Below are 16664 nucleotides of genomic sequence, written 5' to 3'. Positions count from 1 at the left end.
GAGGAAGCAGGCGGCACCAAGGCAACGGGGAAAAGGGAAGACGCACTCGAGAGACGTCGGGACGGACGGCCCCTGTTGTCAGTCGAAGAGGGGGAAGGAGCCCCGGAGGTCCTGCCGGGTTTACCCCGGGAAAAACATCGAAGAGCCTTGTGGCAACTTAAAATAACAACAACAACAACAACAACAACAACAACAATTTTACCTTGAGCTTTGGGGCGCCACTCTCCACTTCAGCAAAGGACTGCAGCTTACCCCTACGCCTTAAAAAGTTCAAGGTGCCACAGGACTTTGTTTTCGCTGCAGCTATCCTCCAGGGAATTTTCCATAAACCTTTCTGCAGACATACCTCGGAAATAAATTTATTTCATCAAAAATATCCATGTGATCAAAACTGTTAGTCTTGAAGACACTACATGGAATTTTTCCCAGCGAGCACCCCCTCATTTCCAGATGTACAACTGAACACACACACACACACCCTACGCACAGGAGCGCCAGCCTTGTGTATCACCACAAGGATGTGCCAAAAGATGGGGGGGGGGAGAGATTCTGTATATCCTGAAAAATGACACTGATTTATAATTTAACACTGTTTATAATTCCTTTCAATTTCACAGATCTTCAGGCTGAACAAACATTTTTTAAGCTGCCCATTTCATGGGAAACTGCAAATGAAGTGGAAAAACTGAACACACTCAAGGATAGCATTTGCATTACCTATGCTCAGCTGACGGTGTCACACAAATGCAGCAAACTTTAAAATAAAACATAGGTAGGTAATGTAAACCATTATGCCAGCCACAGATGCCATGGCAAGTGCACGACTCCTCCACCAATCACAACGATGCATCAGAAGAAAGCGCCTCTGCATATAGAGGAAGAGCACCAATAATGACCACGTATTTTGTTAGGATGTAGAATGGTTGCCCTTCACCTTGTCACTGCAGTTATTGTCTCATAATAAAGCTGAACAATCTGATTTAGAACAGCTGTTAAGGTCCCTGTTGCCATTTGCCAACACCATTATTTTTTTATAATAAATGTATTTTTCAACTCTGGTAATAAAAATTGATTCCTCCACTCTGACCTTGTAGTTCTTTTGGGTTTTTTTAAAATATTCAAGACGTTTTAATTTATTGCCTCCCCCACCCCCATGTTTTAAAATTCTGATAAGGCCCATCCATTTAAGTCAGTGGTTTCCAACCAGTGTGCCATCCTTGAATGATGGTCAGGGGTGCTGTGGGCAACAGTGGCCTCCCCCCCCCCATGTCCTCTTGCGTCTCTGCCTCTCAAAGGCTTTTGCGGCTGTTCGTTGCAGCAGCCCTGGCTACAAGCTCCACAGGTGAATGGTGCTGGCCAGGGGGTGCTGGTTGCCAGGTGCTGAGGCGGCCTTGGAGTAAGCAAGCAAGTGGCAAGGAAGCCCAGCCAGCCCTTGCTGTTGGGAATGGACAGACAAGTCCCAGCATAGCTGTCAACTTTCCCCTTTTTTTAAGGGAGAACCTATTCGGAATAAGGGAATTTCCCTTTAAAAAAAGGAGAATGTTGACAGCTATGAGTCCCAGGCACCTGTGGGGTAGTGTGAAGAGGCACCTCTCTACAGGGCAGCTCAGAGACCAGGGGCGGCGGCAGCTGCCCAGAGGGCTCCCAAGGCTGAGGGAACACTCCACAAGGAAGGGTGTTCAAAAAAGAGTGAGAGCCTGCCAGCTCTGGAGGCAAAGGGTGACATAACAGGGCTCCTGAGCCCCACAGGGGTGCCGCAGAAAGAATGTAGTTGCTCATGGGAGCTGTGGACTCAAAAAGGTTGAAAACCTCTGATTTAAGTGTATCTGATAGAATTAGTTGTGTTTTACAGGGATAGAATCCTATGCATGTTTACCCAGATGTAAGACCTGTCATGTCACTACACAGGAGCACAGTCTTAATTGTTCATCTTATCACTGACAGTCACAACAAAAGAATTTGACATTTTCAAAATATGTTTGAATTATGAAGTAATGGGTGACTCTTGGCTCATGCACAAATAAGGCAGAGGGTGGATGATTCAGTGGTATAATAGTTTTTACCTATGTAAAAGGGAGTGTTGTTTACTATACAGAACAGGGAACTTGCTGTGAATTCCTAGCAACCTGCCACTGTGTGTAATGCTAAGTAGTTTACCATGCTGTGAATGCAAATACCAACCTAAGTATACAACCGACAACCTAGACTCAATTAACTGTAGTTGTCATTTCTTGATTTCTATGTTTTCCTACAATAACTTAATTGTAATTGCTGTTTCTGATTTCTGTATTTTCCACCAATTGATAAAGATATTATTGCTGCTCTTCCCTAGGCCAGTATGTTTTGTTTCTTCCCAAATTCTTTGTCTTTAAAACACTCCCAGGGAAACACACACCTCACCCCATTGAGGTGCTGTGGCAGAATGGAACAAAAGGATCATCCTTCAGCAGTGGACAGGAAAAGGCATGCTCTGCTTACGTCAAGCCATAATGTTATGTGATTTGAAAACAAAATATCTATTTATTTAATACCAAATCTTCAAGGGCCAACATAGCATAATCTAAACAATCTCAATAAGTTTTAATGCAGTGTTGTGGTTGTTTTTAACACAGGGGCAGCTCCCTGCTAGCTACCCCTACAAGGCCTGCCAGATCTAGGTGAGTATGAGCTCTGTGTAATGCTTTTGTCTCCTTAGTGCTTGAAAAGCCATGCAGATAAGAATGCCTAATACCAGTACTTTGTTTGCTGTTCTCTTTGTTGTACAGAATGAAGGGAGATTCTCCCTCTGTAGACTCCTCAGCTATTCCTGTTTTGTGGTACCTCTCCCTAATTGGTTTTGCTTTGGGGTACTTTTTTTGGGTGGGGCTACTCTGGTTCACCAGAAGCTGCTTAGTCATGCTGGCCACATGACCCAGAAGCTGTCTGAGGACAAACGCCGGCTCCCTCGGCCAGTAAAGTGAGATGAGCACCGCAACCCCAGAGTCGTCCACGACTGGACCTAACAGTCAGGGGTACCTTTACCTTTACATAGAGCATGGCTGGCCATCTTACGTGCTGAAAGTGGATGAGGTTCATTTTGAATGATTAAATATGATAATATTGTTATGAGTTTGTGGGTGTTGGATGCCTAATCCCTAGGTCCAGCAAGTGTTAACAGCTAATCAGGCCAGGCTAGCCTCCTGGTGAGGTGTAGGGAGAACAAAGGAAGAGGCTTTGTGGGAGATGCAAATGGCTGGGCGCCCTCCCTCAACACCCAGATAGTGAGAACAAATAAAGCCTGGATTGTAGGGAATTTTAGGGTTTGCTGTGATATGACCTAGAGGGAAAAGTTGCAGGCTGGAAAGACAGAGAGCCATGGCTGATTTCTGTTTGAATCCAAGGCTGTGGCTATAGGAGAAAGAAAGCCATTTAGGGTGTCCATGCTGTGAACCCCTCCATTGTAGGCTGAGGTTGTATGGTATATGTATGTGTAACTAAACCATGTATCATAAAGACACACCACAGTCTCCACTGTGTCTCATTTCTAAAAAGAAGCACGAACTCTGGGTAAGCTCCTGGAACTCCTGGAATCTTGCACCGCTCAGAGATTGGTGTATCATGCAACAATATATTAGCAGACAGGCCATTGCAGAGCAAACTAATGCACCATGAAGCAGGTGGATGAGAATCTAACAGTACGTAATAGTATGTGCGGAATGAGTGATCATTTGTATGAGAAGAGTTTGTTACATGTGCCCAAGACTAGAGTCCTTTCTTCCATCCTGGTTCTGTATCTATGAAGCCTCAAATCTCATCCCCACCTATTTAATCTTGCTCTGATGTGAAGTTATCTCAACTCTGCGTGTCTCCTGAGTGCATTAGAAGCAATCCTTCCTGGCAGACTACTCTGTGGGGGTGTAGGGGGTTCTTACAATCTTTAATCTCTCAACATTTAAAAATCTATTGGTACAAATTCTATCCCTACCCGCAAATGCATGCAGTAACTGTGACAATTAATATTCTGACTGGCTAGTCTTTAAATCCTTCCCCTTTTTTATTAATCCTGATTTGGTAAATTCTCAACTCTCATAGCAAATCCAGGTGTATGCATGTGATTCTCTTTTGGAGAAATTGTAGCCTTGCATGACCAGGCATAGAACACAGTTCCTGCTTCTCCTTTTTTTCAACAAACAACATATATCAGTCTCTGTTTTGAAAAAGTACTTGTGGATCACTACGTAAGTTATTGGAGAACCTTGCTAGCCATAACTTCTAAACCAGCAATCCAGTATTTTCTACTTTTTAATTGTTTTGCTGCTTTTTATAAGCATTGTTTTAAATACTGTGCAAATTCTAATGTCTGTAAATACCGTAAATAAACTCTTGCTCTTCAACTGCATTCTGTGCCTTGTGAAATTCCCTTCTGCCTTCCCAGGTTGCTACTGAGTCTTATTACCAGGCTTGCTTCCCAGATAATAATGAAGGATTTTAGTAAAGTGCCTCTGGAGACCTGATGAATGTCCAGAATGGTTACAATGTACTGAACTTTTAAAGTAAGTTTTGGTCCTTTGGGAAACTATTAAACAGGCTGGGAGTAGACAGGAAGTTTAAAGAGAAACTCTGCGTCCCCTATTTTTGTCACAAGCAGGAAGTATTGGATATATTACTCCCCGGCCCCAGCAACATCTTGTATGCCCTCCTGCTGTCGAATGCGATTGCAGTAGAAGTTGATGGATGGATGTTTAGAAAGATATAGCATCACTTCATTCTACCTACCCTGAAGGATGGGAAATGGAGGAAGCATTCTGCCAAGGGTTATTCCCCTGAAGTTGGTTGTCCTGGCCCAGAGATGACCTCGCTGTCAATCCATGGACTTGAGTTTTGTTTACTAAACAGAGAAACAGGATATGCTAAAGAAACCTATGCTTAAGAGATCGGTTTCATGACACAGTGTATCACTTCTACTTGCCTAACGCATAATCTAGGGGAATCCCAGTAATCATTGCAGAGTGTGTGTGTGTGTGTGTGTGTGTGTGTGTGTGTGTGTATGAGAGTGCTTTTTCTGGGGGGATGCAGGGGTACACATACCCCCAAACATTTTGTGAATCTAAGTTTGGCTTCATTGAGGGGCAGTATTTCAATGAGTAGGAAATGAGAGTACCCCTAAACATTTTTTAGAAAAAAGGACTCTCTCTCTCGTGTGTGTGTGTGTGTGTGTGTGTGTGTGTGTGTTCTCATTGTTGGCCTGGAAACAAGTAGGCCCAATATTAGTTTTCAGATCTGTGTGTTCATTGTTGTGGTCCTCAAATCCACTTTCACTGCTTGAAGTCAAAAACTTCGGGTTGTGATGACTTCCTGTCAGACATCCCCTCTTATTACATTTTACTTGGAGAGAAAAGCAGAGGAGATGCAGGCTACTGTTTTGGACGGGTGCAATATCTCTCCCATAATGTGCAGTTCTGTGCTCAGTGCTGCTCCAATAAAAAGAAATTGGGGGAGGGGGAGAGCACAGAGGTGCTATGAAGCCCAGTGGCAACATAGTCAATAGCTTTTTAAAGAACAAAAATTGAAAAAATACACCTCCACCTTTAATGGAAAGGAGTAGGCCTTGGGATGTCATAACCTGTTAAGTACAGAGCAAACATCACTCAGTGAAGCACACTCTTCCTATGGAATGTGTGTCAGGCATGCACCTGCTCTGGAGGCATGAGTCATGTGGAATTTAAGTGACAGGGCTTGGCTGGTGATTGTTAAGTAACTCAGCAGCCTGTTTGTTCTGCATCACCTTTGTAATCATTAGTACTTTGTACACCTGCAGTAGAAATTCCAATCACTCTACAATTAGGTCTGTAGCAAGAGAAATACTTAATTCCTTACCACTAAAACCTACAGATGCTAGAAGGGCAACCAGTTGTTTCTACTGTTGGTGTAAGACTCTGTCAGCAATGTGGATAAAAAAGACTATGGACTCAAGTATCTTGTGTTGGCCCCAAGCTCTCACTTATAATCATTTCATTAGGGGAAATATGGGAGGGGGACTTGCAAAGTGAGGACCTTAAGGCTTCCCAGGTGCTGATATCCTATTCAGGCACACATTGTATGTATGAATGGTTTAGTGAGCTTACTTTCTGTTTTGCAGTCTATCAGTAATGGGTGTTGGTGGTGTAATTTGGAAAGAGATAGAATTCATATTTGAGAATAAAGTTATCTGCTTTATCCTCTTTCCTGTTAACTTGCTGTCTCTGTTTTTAAAAAAGCTTCCCCCACCAGGCACAGAGAGAGCAAGAGAGCATTACCAAGTAGGTCTATCCTCTGACATAATGATCCAAAAGTGAAACATTTTTACGGAGTACAGGTTTCAAGTTCATGGTGGCAGCAACATGAGGCCATTTGCTTTGGATACGGAGGACACTGAATGTAGGATAGTGTGGTCAATTGATCAGGAAAACAACTGTCCCAGCTATTCATTGTGTCAACAGGTAAAGCTTTTCCTGGAACAGAAAACATTTTTGCTCCCAAACGCTGCAAACCTGGAAGTGAATGTCCCGGTTTGTGAACATTATTTGGAAGCTGAATGTCCGATGCAGCTTCCACAGCTTCCAGCAGCCAATTAGAAGCTGCACCTTGGTTATCAAAGTCAAACAGAGTTCGGAAATGGATTCCGTTCGACTTCTGAGGTACAACTGAATTTGCTTCTGTGCCACATAATGCCTTTTGTAGTCTTGAAGATAGATAGATGAATGAATGTGTTTTGTCTTTGGTACTTATCGCCTCCCAATTAAAACTTGTCCTATGAAAACAACTCAGGCTGCAATCCTAGAGATACTAACTAGGGAGTAAACCCCACTGGATACAGGAGGACATAAGTCCAACTACATATTGAGAGGGTTGCACTAAGTTTTGTGGCACCTTTAAGGCTAATGCTTAATTGCCTGATTGTGGCATAATATTTCTGCCACAGGACATTTCTGTCTTTAAGCCACCACAATACTTCACCCCTCTCTCTCCTCCTGCCTCCCCCTCCCTTATACTGAAGCAGCTTAATGTGGCTACTTCACTGGAATTTGTTCTGTGAAATCTCCTTACACTATGCCACTCAGGAATGGGGGAATGAAGAGAAGGAGTAAATACATTTTCAGCTGAAAGCTATTTATTTGTGTTGCTGGGCCAGATGGTGCATTGCCTGCTTGGTGGTTCATTATTGTGCTCTAGCCTGTCATACCAGGGCTCAGTTGGAGAGAATCATATTTAAATTAGTTTTTTTTTTTTTAAAAAAAAAAAGCTTGGTGGGTCAGCACTATGGGCACAGATACTGTTGGAATGTCCTTTGATTTGGCTTTATTTGTATTGCCTGCTGGTTCATTGTATTTGCTCAGAAGTTAATGAGGAAACTTGGCCAGTCAGAAGTATCTTTCTTGATTGCTAGGACACTTTTTAAATAACTGCTGGGTGCGGGGGACTTCACTACTTCTTTTACACACACACACACACACACACACACACACACACACACACAAAGTCCCAACACTCTCTTTGGGTTCATCTGCTTGCTTTTAAATCTAGCTGTGTGTTTTCTTAATGATACATTTCACAGCCTTTCATAAAATCTCTTGTGCACACAAAATATTTGTCAATTATTATTAAAGGAATAACAAGCAAACAGTTACAATCAATTAATGGTTCCTTACTGAAAGTTAATTGGGCAGCATATACTTTTGGAAATATATGAGCCTACTCAGAAGTAAACCCCATTTAATTCAATGAGATTTAATCCCAAAGTAAGCGGACTCAGGATTGCAGTCAATGAGTCAGTGCTTGCATATAATGGAAACTACCGTATGCATGCCAGTCTTTTGGTTATATGGGGAAACATAAGCTACACAAATCAGAACTGTGGATATTAAAAAGCATAAACAAACATACTTCAAATAACTCATTCATTTGTTGACAAAACCAGTTGCAGCAGGACACTGTGAGCAATGCTAGAAATTGAGCTCTGGGCGGATGGTTCATAGCAACCAGTGTTGCTTAGCAGACATGTGGCAATGTTTTAAACTAGGCGTGTAGGTGAAAGCAATGTTGTTTTCTTCATTCTGTGCAAGATCTTCCCCAGTTTGGACTTGGCCCCTTTCAGAGATGTGCTAGTGTGGCAACTGCTGGGCAAACACAAATAATGTGAACAAATGAAGGATGCTCCAAGGTACTTGCATTCCTGAGCCCTACTAGTTATAGGACTACAGTTGTGGCCCTATGTCAGGGGTCAGCAAACTTACTTTGCCTCGGGCCGGTGTCTCCAGCACCGATTGTGCGGCGGGCCAGAGGGTGGGAGAGCGTGTGCCCATATGTGTGCGCACACACTATTTCTGGTGCACTTCCGGGTCGGAGCACCGGAAATAGTTTGTGCGCATGTGCATGGGCCTCCTCCGACCCGGATGTGCACCAGAAATAATGCTTGTGCATGCGCAAATAATGCTTGCGCATGCACACAAGCCATTTCTGGTGTTCCTCTGACCCAGAAGTGGGCAGCTGTGCAGCACAACGCCGGTAGTAGCGGGCGGCAGCAGCAGGTGGCGTGAGTCGCCGCGGGCAGGATAAATGAGTCCCTCGGGTCTTATCTGGCCCACGGGCCTTAGTTTGGGGACCCCTGACCTATGCTAAGGGTGAACTGGCTGAATAACATTCTGCCTTTATAATGAGAAATGGCAGGGGCAGTAGGTTCTATGGATTAAAGTGAGGAAATTGTTTGTCTGCCTAATATGTAACAAGTCTGCATAGAAGAAGAAATTCCAAGGGTGATTGTGCCAAATTTGGGAAGAGGGGATAAAAAATGGCTTGTTTTGAATTAGTTAAACATTTGATGAGAGACTTCATGAATTCACCCTCCTACAAGACCTTGCTGGGGTGGTTTTTCCAGAAACGTTTATCTGTTTTCAGTGCATGTTTTGGGAAACTTTTAGATCAAGGTGAAAATCTACTGCATGCTTTTGTCTAATAGTAGTGGAATATGACTGTAACATGTATTATTTTGTGGCCAATAATCATCAGCTGGAATTCAGAAGGGTGTCCAAGGCACTTGCTTCATACCAACCTGAAAGTTGAGAGAAGATGAAGAAAAAGAAGGGGAGGGTTGAACAGAATTCCCTGGCTGAGCAGTAGTTTTTCAGTTGGAGCTGAAACCAGCATCAGCAATTCCCTGCATGGCGACTAAAGGTGGATGAGAGTCAGAAAGGATGGGGCAGGGAAAAGAGCTCTCCCTCTTCTGATGGAAAAGGGTCAGAATCAACAGTGTCATCTCTCAGGTTCTACAAAAGTTAGAATATGGGGATTATGGTCCATCCAGGGAGTCAGCTGTCCCACTTGCCTTTTTTGAATACATACTGGTCTGTGCTGAGTTTGGGAAGTGGCAGCACAATTCACTGTGTCCAAAAGGTTTCTCCTGCAGCTGCCAAGTGCTGCAGATGGACTATGTTATATACTACTGTGCAGGCAGTACACATTTTCAGCTTTAGTGATGTGGGACTCCCCTGAAGACTCAATATAGGGCTGCCTTCGAAAAGAGCTCAGAAACTTCAACTGTCTCAAAGAGCTGCAGCCAGACTATTGCTGAGTCTGGTTATGGGAAACATACGACTATCTTGTTCCAACAGTTCCACGGCTACCACCCTATTTCTGGATGCAAGTGAAAGTGCTGGTTGTGACCTCTAAAGCCCCAATGCAACTTAGATCTAGGCCATCTGAAAAATTGAATTCCCTCATACAATGCAGTAGACTTCTGGGTCAGCGCCATCGGTGAATGGCGGAGTTCCTCCGTTTGGAGGAACGGGCTCCGTGAAAACAGGGTCTTCCTGCTGCGGCGAAGGTGGGGACCCGCTAGAAATCCCAGGCGGAGGAAGCCTGGGAACGTGGGGTTCGGCAGGGCACCAGGAGCGCCCCCCTACTCGCAGGGAATCCCATTTAGGGGCTCCGGAGCGAAGTGGGGTGAGAAGCACGGTGCTGCGATCTGACTGCTACTTTCACAGAGTGAAGCCGCACAGCCATTGCCGGAGAGCGCTGACTTTTTCCTGTGGACAATTGGATTTAAAACAAGTACCCGTGAGGAGAAACGGAAAATTGGATCAAGAAATTTCTTAATTTGGTAACGAAGCAGGAAGGTTCAAAACAGGAAGTCTGCCTTCCGCTTTTTGTATATAGACTAAAGCAAAAACTTTGTAAGCTAAAGCCTGGAAAGCTGTCAAAAAAGTCTAAATTTCCTTCATTTAGAATTACTGAAACCCCCTTGGAAGCAGTAGAAAGGGGGGGGGGGACTTTGTTCAACCCTAGCAGGAGAGGGAGTGAAGAAGGATAAGTTTCCACCGTCTCTAACCTGGGAACGGGGTGTCAGAGACAGAAATTGTTGGAGAGGTTCATTGACTGTCATGGAATATTTTGACAGATAGCTAAAGAAGAGAAACAAGCTGATTTCAATGTTCCCTTTTGCATCTTAAAGAAACAAAATATCTGAAAAACGAAAGTAATTTTCCTTTGTTGGACTTGCCTAAAAGAAATGGATACAAATAGAAATTGCCTCCTCTAGAGGGAGCTTGTCAAATTGTTGCTGCAGTACATTTGAGGGCTCAACAGATGTGAGATTAAGACCGTGGGAACAGGCTTTTCTGACCTTGACTAAAGATGAGTTGGAAAGAAGAATGGGTGCTTGCCTTATGCAAGACAAGTGCCCTGCTGGAACAGATGCATGAGAAGATGGACTTGATGAATGAAAAAATGGATTTGACTGTTGCAGTTAATAACTGTGGGCAAATAGGGAATATTGATACAGAAATTATCCAGGGACCAACTCATGAATCTGTACTGACTGGGCAAGTGCAGAAGATAATGGAGGAGGATGCGGTTGCACCCCAAATAATACAAATGGAGAGTCCCGAGGCTCTACAGGAGTATGAGCCGTTGTCATTGAAGATTGAAGTTGGAGTGGGCCAAGGGGCGTCTGGAGTTGAGGAGGTTCCCAACATTGGAGAGACCTTGGAATATGCTTTTAAATACTTTTTTGGACTATATTGAGGATTATGGGGAGTGGGACTGTGGGGAATAGGCGGGTTTGATGAAGGGAGATGGAGACAATTTTGGCTTGGAATCCCCCAGAGGCCTACCCCTCAATGAGAAAGGAAAGAAACTTCAAGCCCATGAGTCTTTCAAGGTTCTCAAAATAGCAGAACATTGTACAGTGGTACCTCGGGTTAAGTACTTAATTCGTTCTGGAGGTGTGTTCTTAACCTGAAACTGTTCTTAACCTGAAGCACCACTTTAGCTAATAGGGCCTCCCACTGCCGCCGCACCGCTGGAGCATGATTTCTGTTCTCATCCTGAAGCAAAGTTCTTAACCCGAGGTACTATTTCTGGGTTAGCAGAGTCTGTAACCTGAAGCGTATGTAACCTGAAGCGTATGTAACCCGAGGTACCACTGTACTGTTCTGACTGTGGCAGAAGCAACATAGGCTGAGAAAGTTAGCATCATAAAAAATAGTCATTTGTCCTGTGGAATGATTACACAAAATCAGAGGCTTACAGAAGACAGAGTTAACATTTCCACATTTGCCAATACAAAATCCAGAGTTTCCATGAAGTGTACTAAATGTCATGAAGCAAAGTACTTTTATAAAAATGAGGAAATGCTCATTGTTGGGACTTAAAGAAAATATGCTCTGCATTTGTAAATACATGCTTCTTGTCACAAGACATCTGGAATATATTAGTTGCTTCATTTAGTGACCCTCCAGTCATGCCGACATCCAGTTCTGTCCGTTTCCCATGGCTGAGCAGAATGCTTATCTTAAGACTTTTCTTTATAACTTTTAAACAACAAAACTCCCTAGTTGCATTATTAAACATTACAGACATGTTTTCCTACATCAAGGTAAATTTTTATGTCAGTCTTCATGGAAGCATGCAGTGGGACTTCTCAATAATAATAATAATAATAATAATAATAATAATAATAATAATTTATTATTTGTACCCCGCCCATCTGGCTGGGTTTCCCCAGCCACTCTGGGCGGCTTCCACAAAGACCAAAAATACACTAAGATGTCACACATTAAAAACTTCCCTGAACAGGGCTGCCTTCAGATGTCTTCTGAATGTCAGGTAGTTGTTTATCGCTTTGACATCTGATGGGAGGGCGTTTCACAGGGCGGGTGCCACTACCGAGAAGGCCCTCTGCCTGGTTCCCTGTAGCTTTGCTTCTCACAATGAGGGGACCGCCAGAAGGCCCTCGGTGCTGGACCTCAGCGTCCGGGCAGAATGATGGGGGTGGAGATGCTCCTTCAGGTATACTGGGCCGAGGCCGTTTAGGGCTTTAAAGGTCAACACCAACACTTTGAATTGTGCTCGGAAACGTACTGGGAGCCAATGTAGGTCTATTCAATATAGAACTACCTGTAACTTTACTAGGGCTTATCCACACTTACCTTTTGTCTTGCTCTTTGCAGGCAGAGGTTTGCGCTTTAAAGCTCTGTGTCTGAGTGCTACTTTCTTTCTGCCCCAGAGCTTTTCCCACAAAAACCTGCTCTTGAAAGCTGAGGTGCAACAAATGGCAATTCAGGTTTTCCATGGATTGCTGTTTGCTCCCATTCAGCTTTAAAGATCAGGTTTTCACAGGTAAAGCTTCAGAACAAAAATAAAATGGCACTCACAAAGCTTTAAAGCACAAACCATGCCTGAAAAAAGGAGAGGGAACGTAAGTGTAGATAAGCCCCTAGGGCTTGGTATAACTTGGTGGTGGTGCTAAAGCAGCAGGAAAAGCTACTTCTGCAAAAAGTTTCCCATGTGCAAAGGAACAAAAGGTACAGGAGCTCCAGGATCTGCTGAATATGACCGAGGTGTGGAGGGCAATTCCTTATCTGAAGATCTTGGAAAACTGTAATAAAATGAAGTAGGATAATTCTAAGGATCTTCACGAGACTGCATTTGCAATGACCTTTGAACAGAGGATATCAACAAGAACCTACTTCAGTCATCACATATTAGCAAACGTGTAGATGCACCTGGAGGAAGTAGCCAGATTCTGAATCAGTCACTTCTAAGCTTTATGCCTTGCTGAAATGGCATGTTTGCTGCCTGCATTTGTTTACAATTTAAAGGTAATGTAATGCGTGAAGCAGCCTTCTTTAAAAGGTAGCTTGTGAGAAAAAGGTTATAATCCTTCTTAGGACAATGTCACATTTTTGATAACCTAACAAATACATCTTTTAAAAAAGTATTAAATGACTTTCACATGTGTTTAGTGCAGATGGGTCCAGAGACAATGTCTGGCTTGCCTTCACATATTTTTGATTAATTTATACATGTTTACACAATCAATATTCAAATACGTTGGCAAATATCCACCTACCAAACCACAATTTTTTCCAAAATGAAAATAGCAAATACTAGCAACACCTTAGTATTGTTTTGGAGGCAAGTGTTTCTTTTCCACTATTTATGCCTGTGTGATTACTGGTTAAATAAAATAAAAACAAATCAGGCTTCTTTAATGTGAATGAGAATTCTGCCTAGTGTATGTTTACATTAGATGTACCAGTTTAAGTGAAAACACTTAATGCCTTATAAATGCAAATGCTATTACTTTTGCATGTGATTGTTCATTGCTTAAGCCCCTTCTCCACTAAATTTCAGTAACCAACAACATTTGGTGATGGAGGGGCTGTAATAGGGATGGCTTATGGCTTGAGTTTCCCTGTCATCTTTGCTTTTAATTTGCAACAGAGAGCCTCTGAAATGAAAGGTTCAGGCTACTGTTTCCAATGAACAATGGAGCTCCGCCCCGTATGTGTATGGCAATTATCTTATACATCTTGAAGTAGTTCTTCTATTTGACAGTTTCATATTCTTGAAAGGCAGCATAGTACTGTAGCTAAGAGACTAAATCATGAACCAGCAAGTGCTTAGTTAAAACTTCACCTTTACAATAAGCTCATCTTGTGGCCTACGGCAAGCTGAACATTGCAGTGAGCTTATTTCCAGTGCTGGACCACTAAATGCAACAATAAATATTGATGATTTCAAATCTAAATTGATCAAATACATGGTTTGGAGAAATTGTACCAGTTCATTTAGGCTGTGGGAAGTATTCCGTTTATCTCCAAAATTGAGAAACCAGGTTGCTGGTGATTAGTCAACAGAGTGTTTCTTGAATGTCCAATTTCAAACCCTGAACAGAATACAAAATCTATTCCATCACATCTACTACTAGGATAGAGGTTTTGTGAATGTTGAAAAAATAGATTTAAGAGATTTAATTCAAAAGTTAATGTGAAAAAAAGTTTTACAAGAAAATTAGGCCCAGTTTCATTATTATGCCTAATGAATACAGCTTTAGTACTGTGTGAAAAAGAATCCTCACCATCATCTCTCAAAGAGGGAAAGCTCTTTGGAATCTTTGACAAGATTGCCACCATGTGGTTTCATAGTAATGGTACACCACCAAAAGAAAAAGGGATACTAAAATTTAACATTGACTATAGGAATGACTGAGATCAGCAACAAAGCTTGTTTGGCCTGCAATCATTTAGGGATCAAAAACAGTTCACTGCTCATTTTTAAGCTTAAATACAAATTTACCTTCCCCCTCCTGCTTTTCCTTGATTATATAAAAGGAAAATCTGAATTAGTCACCCAATAACATAGATCAGATAACTGAATTATTTTTTTTGAAACGAAGCTGAATATCAAAAGAATTATTGTACAAAAAGCATAAATGTGCTGGCAGTCTCCAATAAAGAAGTTAGGAAGGTAAGCTTGTTTTCTGATCTTCTCCCCGCTCCTTTCTGCTGAAGTCCCTCTGATTGTGACAACTGCTGATGGAACAATGGATGAAATTAACAGGTTCCTACCATTAGGCAAACTGAGGCAGTTGCCCCAAGGAATAGATGCTGAGGGCAAGAAGTTATGGGGCAATGTTGGAGAACAGAGATATGCGCACCACATGGCCTGCCCTGCACCTCCCAAGTTAGCTTGTTGCTCAAAGGATGCCATCCTCTAGCTAGAAATTTTAGTGCAGAATCTTAATTACTGTTGTTATTATAAACCCTGATCATAGGCTTGCCTTTACTTATATATAGTTATTCTGTCATGGCATTTTGGCAGAATAATCCCTAATTTGGGATTTTATGTCTATTCCAGCTTAAATGACCCTATTAATGACAATAACATGTTGGGGTCTACTGTAATTAGAAATCCATCTATATCCCAGTTTAGAATTAAGGATAGTGCATAATAGATCTTAAAAGGCAACTAATAAGTTAGAATTGGCCAACAATAAATTCAGAATTTGGTTGTAAGGAGAATTCATCCACCAAGTGACTTGATATTTTACCTGGAATTACCTGGGCTTCTTGTATTTACCCAGAATCAATGCGCTTGTATTTTGGTAACTTCTTTTCTGTTTCCAAGCATCTTTGATATGTTTTTACAGACAATATTACTATAAAACAAATCACTACAGTAAACATATTGTTAAGGATTTGTGGGGTGCCTGGATTCCCTTTCAAATTTCTGGATACCAAACATTGGCTTTAGCATGGTAAAATACAGGCGAAATCTGTATTCCTGTGTCCAGGCCACCTTGAATGGCCGAGTCGTTAAGCAAACAAAGACAGGTTGGTGACTCATCAAGGAAGCCATCAACAAAGCAAAGACACTCTGCCAGATGCAGAGGGGTGGAGTCCCATCCTGGGCTAGAGATAGTTAGCAGGAGACAAAAGGCAGAGTTGCAGGAGGGAGGGGCAGAACTGGAGTGGGCAATGATGCATTTTACAAGATGGAAAAAGCAGGGGTTACCACACCAGAGGGGCTGGCAGTTTTAGATCCAACGCTGCAGCCATGAGAAAGATACAACCTGCTTTGAATGTAATGCTTTGAACCCCTCTACAGCAGGCTCAGGTTGTATATAGTAGAGCAGACTTCCTCAGACTTAGCAATCTAGATATTTTTGGCCTACAACTCCCATGATCCCTAGCTAGCAGGATCAGTGGTCAGGGATGATGTGAATTGTAGTCTCAAAACATCTGGAAGGCTGAGTTTGAGGAAGCCTGTACAGTGGTACCTCGGGTTACATACGCTTCAGGTTACAGACTCCGCTAACCCAGAAATAGTACCTCGGGTTAAGAACTTTGCTGCAGGATGAGAACAGAAATCGTGCTCTGGCGGCACGGCGGCCCCATTAGCTAAAGTGGTGCTTCAGGTTAAGAACAGTTTCAGGTTAATAACGGACCTCCAGAACGAATTAAGTACTTAACCCGAGGTACCACTGTAGTAGAGTGTGACTAGAGAGGCAGAAAGGGTGCTAACAGTTGAATCTTAAGCATGAAGCAGAAGATAAAACATGTTTTGAGTGTGTTGGGGGAGGATTCAGTTGCGTGCCAAGACCCTTCTAAGTCCTGGATCCAGTAAGTGTTAAAATCTAGGCAAGGATTTAAATACCTGGACTAGCCGGGCTATCTTCCTAGGTAGGCAATAACCTAAGTAAGGTAACAAAGGTAGTGGCTTTGTGCTGGATAGAAAATTAGAGTGGTCTCCCTCTCTCAACTCTGGTAGTCAGGAAGACAAAGACCAGAGTTGATGGTCGAGTTATGGGAGCTAGAAGCTCAACAAAAAGTCATCTGGTATCTTAAATGGATTTTGGGCTGGGA

The sequence above is a fragment of the Podarcis liolepis genome (genome assembly GCF_965112155.1).
Source record: "Podarcis liolepis genome assembly, chromosome: 2".
In the NCBI taxonomy this organism is placed as follows: Eukaryota; Metazoa; Chordata; class Lepidosauria; order Squamata; family Lacertidae; genus Podarcis; species Podarcis liolepis.
The sequence above is the reverse complement of the archived record's forward strand: the minus strand, read 5'-3'. Positions refer to the sequence as shown.